This window comes from Phasianus colchicus, chromosome 1 (genome assembly GCF_987193195.1).
Source record: "Phasianus colchicus chromosome 1, bPhaCol1.hap1.1, whole genome shotgun sequence".
In the NCBI taxonomy this organism is placed as follows: domain Eukaryota; kingdom Metazoa; phylum Chordata; class Aves; order Galliformes; family Phasianidae; genus Phasianus; species Phasianus colchicus.
Genome location: NC_143436.1, coordinates 67,380,996 through 67,388,970, shown reverse-complemented (window position 1 = coordinate 67,388,970; position 7,975 = coordinate 67,380,996). Strand labels below are relative to the sequence as shown.

The 7,975-nt window shown below is 38.5% G+C and overlaps 1 long non-coding RNA gene across 1 annotated transcript; it reads right to left on the bottom strand.

Moving 5' to 3' along the window:
• Positions 1 to 1,220: 1,220 nt before the first annotated feature.
• LOC149919683 (uncharacterized) lies at positions 1,221 to 7,329 on the bottom strand. Its single transcript, XR_016463674.1, has 4 exons — positions 7,247 to 7,329; positions 2,407 to 2,580; positions 1,980 to 2,101; positions 1,221 to 1,511 (listed from the first exon to the last, which is right to left on the bottom strand). It is a non-coding gene; the product is annotated as an uncharacterized LOC149919683 (long non-coding RNA).
• Between the last annotated feature and the right edge of the window lie 646 nt (positions 7,330 to 7,975).

Sequence of the window (7,975 nt, the reverse complement as noted above, 5' to 3'; positions counted from 1 at the left end):
CTCTGAGACCTCTTTTGTTGGATTTCCAGTAGGGTGACAAAAGGACAAGAAGGACCTGGAAGGGAGGAGGAAAGAGAGAACATGGGAGGGGAAGTGGGGACATGGCCTGCAGAGCTGTTTGGAGCTGTGGGAGGGTTTGAAAATGTCTTTACACATTCGACTCATTTTCATTTCCAAAATTCAGTGTTTCTAGCAGCACTTATTTTTAGTTTGGAGTTCTATTTAACAGTTTTTGAGGTTGGGCAGTGTAGTAATTTAGCAGCCCTTATGTGAAGAAGAGAAGGCTGCAGCTTCTGTACCACTTTTAATATTTGTTGGCTATTCGAGTTTTGTAGCAGGCTGACATTTAAATGTTCTGTTTTGCTGACACTTTCCCTTTATTTACTTATTTTTAATATATGAAAGCATAATACTTGGTGCTTGCTGTGTAGAAAACAGGAATTAGAGTTGTATTTTCTTTGAAAGTAGGGTTGAATATACTTGCAATGTGGGTGAAAAAAAAAAAAGAGTTTGTAGGTATCTGGAGTGTGCACCTTTTGGAGAGATAATGAGTAATTCCTTACTTTTAATTATGGTGTATTTCAAAAACAAGTTTTCCTGTAGCATTTTGTTATAAGTGGTCTAAAAGTGAAAGGTAAATAAAAACTGTCATTCTGTAATAAATAAAGACTCAACAATAAACCAAATATAGTAGATAGAATTTTTCAGATGTCAGGATAATTTGGTGCTGATTGCTTCAGAATGGACAACTTTGATGTGCTGTATATAACTGAGCCACAAGGCTTGGTTTCTCCAAGAGTTTTGTCCTGAAATAATTTCCATGGTTTTGAGAACATCTCTTTCTTGTCTAAATCTTGATACATTATTTACAGAGAACGCATAAAACTTTAAAAGCAGAATATAAAACCACACTTCAATACAATTCTGAAGCTCAACCCAAATGGTTGAATGTATTTACAGGCTAAAAAGCTTGGCATAATTTTGTGTTGGGTTACACAACTTCCAAGTGAGACCAGGTAATCTTCAGAAGTGGAAAATTAGTGTTTTTCATTACTTTTTAAAATCAAATTCAAAGTAAAACTCTGGAGAATGCAGTTCACTGAAGAACTCACACTGAAGAAAATATTTACACAGTTCCCTGGGATGATCTGAAAGCAGAATTATGCAGAACTATGTTTGTGAAAAGCTAACGAAAGGATCTTTAAAGGCTACCAGGTATATTCCCTTACAGCTAGTGATAAACCCAGAAGACCATTTCTTGCCTTTGTTTCATTATTTGTTTCGGTTTTTCTCTTGACGTATATTTTTTGTGAAAATCATTATTATGTTATCAGTTTTCTTTGATTTCAGTGCTACCTAACATCTAACCTTTGGGCCATGTCTGTCTTCTCTCAGAGAGCACTCCTCCCCTACGTTGAAGCATTGCAAAGAGCTACATCTAGCACAGGAACAAACAAGTGTAGGCAGGCACAGCAGCATGCTCTGACAGGACTGCAGAACCTAATAATAGGCTAGAGCAGTGCACATCAGTCATCTTGTGTAAAGTATTTAACCGTAGCTTCAAAGTTATTAGGTAAAAAATCTAGTTTCAGGTCTTGCATAGGAATTTGGTCACTGGTGCACTCAGGTTTTGGTTTGTGGCCTGTAAGTAAAAATATAATCATAGAAATCGTAGAAATCATAGAATCACCAAGGCTGGAAAAGAACCACAAGATCATCCAGTCCAACCATCCTCTTATCACCAATATTTCCCTAAACCATGTCCCTCAACACAACGTCTAAACATTCCTTGAACAGCTCCAGGATCAGTGTCTCCACCACCTCCCTGGGCAGCCCATTCCAGCGCCTGACCACTCTTTTGGAAAAGTAGTATTTCCTAACATACAGCCTGAATCTCCTCTGGCTTGACTTAAGGCCAATTGGTCTAGTCCTGTCACTAGTTACATGAGAGAAGAGGCCAACCACCATCTCACTACAACCTGCCTTCAGGTAGTCGTACAGAGCAATAAGGTCTCCCCTGAGCCTTCTCTTCTCCAGACTGAAATAATCTCTTCTTCCTTCCGGATAAACTGTTCACAGGTGCACAGAAAGGAGTGAACCTCTGTGAAGAAGATGGATATTACTTTAACTTTTAGGATTTTATGAAAATGAATTTTTATTCCTGTGTAATTTTCCACAGGGCAGTCCATGTATTCAATATCTAGATCATCTGTGGTCTGTGATCTGGAACCTGTAACTGTCTTAAGAGATGTTGTCAGAGATTCACGTGAGGATTTAGCTGTGTGGCCAGTGTAGAGTCAATAGGATCTGTAGAGTTGCATCAGCTTGCTGCTTTGAAAATGAACCCTGTTGTGTTTTAAACTATGCTGTTTCATTATACAGAAATGAAGAGGATTTTTCTGATACCTTATCAAGATAGCAGACATGGGGTTTTCTGTGTTTTTGTTTTTACTGCATCTTCTTTTGATTTGTTGCCTATTTCTTGTTAAGCAATAATAGGAAAAACATTTCTTCAGCTTTTTTTTCTCCTTTTTTCTTTTCTTTTTTTTTTTCTTTCCTTTTTCCCAGCTTCAGTCTTTTCTGTGAAAGTACAAGAGGGAGAATTTTAAAGATCTGTCCTGTGAAACTGTTATCTCTTTGATTAACATTCGAAGTTCTGCTGCTTGTTTTATCAAATTAATGTAACTTTGAAGAAAGGAAAAAGGAAATACTGATTTGTAATAATAGATTTTAATTAGGAACAGTGTTTGAGTCTCAGGAGTCTGTCCCATGTGCATTTTCAGATCTCTCATCTTCCTGGTGTCAGAGCTCTAATTACCACTCTTACAGATCAACTTGTATTTTGAAGATATCACAAAATGCACCATGAAAGATTCTTCTTTTTAATTGCATTCCTGTACCCCCTGCTATATGGTTTCTATTACCATCAGTGTTCCTCCACTGCTGTTTCCATAGGTGAGCCTGTCGGGTTACATTGGAAGAGGATCTGTGTTTAAGCCTCTCTGTGTTCTCCCCAGCTTCTAGCAGAATTTAAATTGTTAAACTCTGTGTGCAGTGTTCAGTACATAGATCAGTAGAATCTAACCTCAGCAGCAGCAGGAACCATCTCAGGATATGGGAATCACTGCAGGTTAAAACTGAACACTTCAGACCAGGCTACTCTTTGCCTTCTTTAGAAGTGGCCTGAATGGACAGTCAGCAGGCACCAAAATCCTTTCCCTTGCTCACTGATGCTCAGTGCATCAGGAAGAAAGAGCACAAAAGGAGGGCTGGTGATACCTGACCAGGGAGCAGGAATGAACCAGTAATTCATGGAGTCAAGGGGTTCTGCCTCATTACAGATGAATTACAGGGTCTGTTCTCAGTTTCTCATCATCTGTTGTGTTTTTGGAGGCACAAAACATGGATTGCAGTTTTGAAGTGATCCTATTGACTTCATCAGATCCTTGCCTGCAGTGTGACTTGATGGTAAAAGGAGTGTGCTGTCTTCACTGCCAGACAGAATCCTGCACCATTAGTGAACCATGTGATGGGAAGGTGGCCGTGTTTGCCTCATCAGTTTGCCAGCGGCTAAAGAGATCCTTAAAATCTGGCTGAATATCAGAAAATGCTTGCCATCCATTTTGTGAAAGTCAGACTTCTTAGAGTAGCTTTAAGTTGGGCCTGACAAAAGCTGAAAAATATTATTATAATATTGGCTACTAGAAAAACTTGAGAGCAGAATTATTTTTTTTTGCTTTAGTTTCAACAGTCACATAAAATCTTGGGCCACGTTGCTGATGCACTTAATAGAAAACTAGGAATGGTACATCTAAGATGAATAAAAAGTTTTTATAGTGTTGAATGTAATTATAAATATTTAGATATTATCAGTACTTACAAATAGCTTAGGGAAGATAAGTGTAATGATTACACTTCCAGAATATTTTGTTGGAGGAGGGGGTTATTTTTCCTTTGCCTTTTAAAGCCTGGATAATGTCAATGAAATTATTCTGCTGTAATTTCAGTATCCAAACAAAATTCAGAAGGAATTTAGTTGTGATCTCCTTTATGATTTTTATTTTTATTTTTTTCCTGCTGGAAAGGTAGTTACAGAAGAGTCTTATTGAAGTTGTCTATTTTTCCTACAAAAAGGAGCTGTGGGCTCAACTTCAGGGAGGAAGGTGATGACTATATATGCCTCACTGGCAGACTCTCTTTGTTGCAGCCCTAACAGTTTGCAGACATCTTTAGAACATCTCAAAAGGAATAAACTGAAAGTATAATAGGAGAGATTTAGAAAAGACAGACCTCTGTTATTTAAGACAGAGGTCATAGTGAGTATATTTATATATATAGACTAACTAACCTGAATACACAATTTAAAAAACCTCTTACTAGTCTTATTATTTTCCATAGTTTTTTATTACATATATTTCTCAGATCCATATCTCTATTGTTCCCTGAGATGAAAGGGGTTATCCTGGGCTCTGCTAAACATTTGTCTTGCCCACAGTAAGCTCCTTAAAAAATGTTCACCTGTCTTCCTTCAACGTACATTACTCTTTATTTTGTTATAGTCATCTGATATTCTCAAAGCTGCTTATGTGCTTTACTTAGAGTTGCATTGTTCTATCTGGAGACAAAGTTTGTCTCTTAATTATAACTCCATTTACCTATCACAATAATTAAATAACCCAGAACCGCATCAGTTCTGTATATTTAATACATCAAGTTGAATATCACGTTGAGGAAGATCTTTTTTCAGTACAGAGAAAATAAGATATTATGGTTTTCTTAGGTTATTTCTAAAAGCCCAATAAAAGTGCTTAAGAAGTGGCCTATGAAGTTTTAGTGTGTTTTATTAATTACCGTAATAAACATTGAAGATCTTTCATTTGCTTTAGTTCTGAAAATCTACATTTGCTGTGCCTTAAGCAGCATCACTGAACTGCTAGAACAGTTAGATGGGTTTTGACTAATACTGACAGTTTTCCTTTCTATCTAGATCAATACATTTATTGGAATAATTTTTTCATAAAAAGAGATTTTAGTTTTTTTGATTATTGGATCTAGTATTCATTGGATTTTTCCCTGGAACCTCAGTTAAAAGGGAATAAGGACTATATAGTTTTGTCTTGGTGATGACAGTGATCTCAGACATTCTACCTTGCCTCTAGGAAGCAAACTACACCTTAACTTTTTAAGTGCTGACAATCCTTAAGGGCTTGCAGTTTCCAGTACTTTCTCTTAACCTGCTAAAATAGACAGGAGAATATGGAAGGAAAATGTCCATCTAAATAAATTAGGAACCCTTACAGGTCAGAGTGAATCAAGTAAAGTACTATTTTTCATGGAAGGAAATATTTAAAAACCTTACTCTAGCAGAAAAGAATGTAAGAAGGTTGGGAAATAGCACAACATTTGAATCTTGAGATAAGGTTGTAAGAGGAGATTTAAAAAATAGATAAAATGTCACAGGCAAAGAACAGCAAAAAGAGCATTTGATTTGCATTTTGGAATTGCCATGGGATAATCAATATTGGTTGGCAAGAGAAGTTCATGTATTAGTATGCTCAGCTTTTTCATTTGATAAATGAGGAGGGAGAACTGGCTTCAATAGAAATGAAAAAGGCTGAGGTACTCAATGAGTTCTTTGCCTCTGTTTTCACTGGCAGTCAGGCTTTCCACGCCTCTCATGCCTGTGAATTTCTAGGTGGAGATCAGGGGAGCAGAAGACCTCCCACTGTAAGAGCAAAGCAAATCCAAGACTGCCTCATGTGACTGAAAGTGCACAAGTCTATGGGGCCAGACAACATGCTGAAATGATTGCCATGCCACACTCCATCATATTTGAAAGGTCATGGCTGCCAGGTGAAGTCCCTGGTGACTGGAAAAAGGGAAATATCACTTCCATTTTCAAGAAGAAGAGAAAAGAAAACCTGGGAAACTATAGGGCAGTCAGCCTCATGTCTATGCCTGGGAAGATCATGGAACATATCCTCCTGGAAGAGATGTTAAGGCACCTCTGAGATGAGGATATGATCTGAGACAGCCAGCATGGCTTCGCCAAGGGCAGATTATAGTTGACCAGTGCTTTTCAACATCTTCATCAATGACTTCAACAAGGAAATTGAATGCACCCTCAGCAAGTTTGCAGATGACACCAGGCTAAGCAGTGCAGTCGATACACTGGAGGGAAGGGAAACCACCCAGAGGGACCTGGACAGGCTGAAGAAGTGGGCCCATGTGAACCTAATGAGATCCAACAAGGCCAAGTGCAAGGTGCTGCACTTGGGACAGGGCAATCCCAGGTGTTTTTACAGACTGGGTGAAGAACCCTTTGAGAACAGCCCTATGGAGAAGGACTTGGGGGTCCTGGTGGACAAGAAGCTGGACATGAGCCAGCAGTGTGCGCTAGCAGCCCGGAAGGCCAAATGTGTTCTGGGCTGCATTAAAAAAGGGGTGGCCAACAGGGAGAGGGAGGTGATTGTCCCCCTCTACTCAGCTCTTGTGATGTCCCATGTGGAGTACTGCATGAAGGATGTGGAGCTCTTGGAATGAGTCCAGAGGAGGACCACTGAGATGATCAGAGGACTGGAGCACCTCTCCTATGAAGACAGGTTGAGGGAGCTGGGGTTGTTTAGCTTGGAGAAGGCTTCAGGGAGACCTCATTCCAGCCTTCCAGTATTTGAGAGGATCTTATAAACAGGAGGAAGATTGACTTTTTACATGGTCTAATAGTGATAGGACAAGGGGAATAACCTTAAACTGAAAGGGGAGATTTAGGTTAGATGTTGGGAAGAAATTATTTACTCAGAAGATGGTGAGGCACTGGCACAGGCTGCCCAGAGAAGGGCATGTGGATGCTCCATTCCTGGAGATGTTCAAAGCCAGGTTGACTGGGGCTCTGGGCAGCCTGATCTAGTGGTCCCTTCCAACCTAAACCACTTTATGATTCTATGAGTCATTTGCAATGGTAACTAGAAAGTAGCAGGGATGGCACTGTTTTTCTCTACAGATGCACTTTTTCTTCTTCCATACATATGGAAAAGCATTATGACAAAAAATTATTTACATGTGAACTTCTTAATATGTATTCTTCTGTAAGAATATCTAAATATGATCTTTTTATTAGAGTACCTATACTAGTGTTCACAATCCTTGGTCAGTGTGTGTAATTACTTATGAGATGATGATTCAGCTTTCTACATATCATTTGCAAGTGGATACATTGCCTATCTATGGAATAATTCCATGAGCTTACCTGAAGTCTGCATCTGGCACACAGGGGAGTTAGTCCACAGACTTCATAGACTTCAGTCAACTTTGCATCATTTTTGGAATGCTAATAAGAGCCATGGGAATATCTATAAATATTTAAGTACGTAAACATATATGAATATATACATCGTACATGTGTTTTTTGGGAAATAATACTGGCTTGCTACCTGAGGATGTTGTACAGATTCCCTTAAAGGACTTCCCCAGAAAAACAGTTTTTCATAAGTGGGATTATTCAAGTAACTTACTGAACTGAGAACGCAGAATTGCTCAATATAAATTGAAAAACTGGCAGACTGTAGTAGCAATGATCTATGTGCACCTCCAGACAGTGTGGAAGAAATGCACTTTAAATTCTTGGCTTTGGAGGAAGTTGAAGGTTTTAGCTAACATAGAAGCTTGCTTTCAGGAAATGTTAATTAAAATTCCCTGGGTGAACATTACAAAATGAACACTGAACATGTTCATGGCTCCTTGTTGTCTATGTTAGTCTTCATTCAATTTTCATTATTTTCAAAGGAAATAATTTTCTTTACAGGCTTGAGTAAGATATTCCCGTAATATGAACTGCTCAAATAGTTTTACATTTTGAGCTGACAAACTATTCTTATTTTGTAATTGTCAGTGATGGAAAGAGCTCACCAGAACGTTAGTTATCTAAGCACCAAGCACTTTAAAAATACCCAACATAGTTGGAGCATAGCCCTTCTAG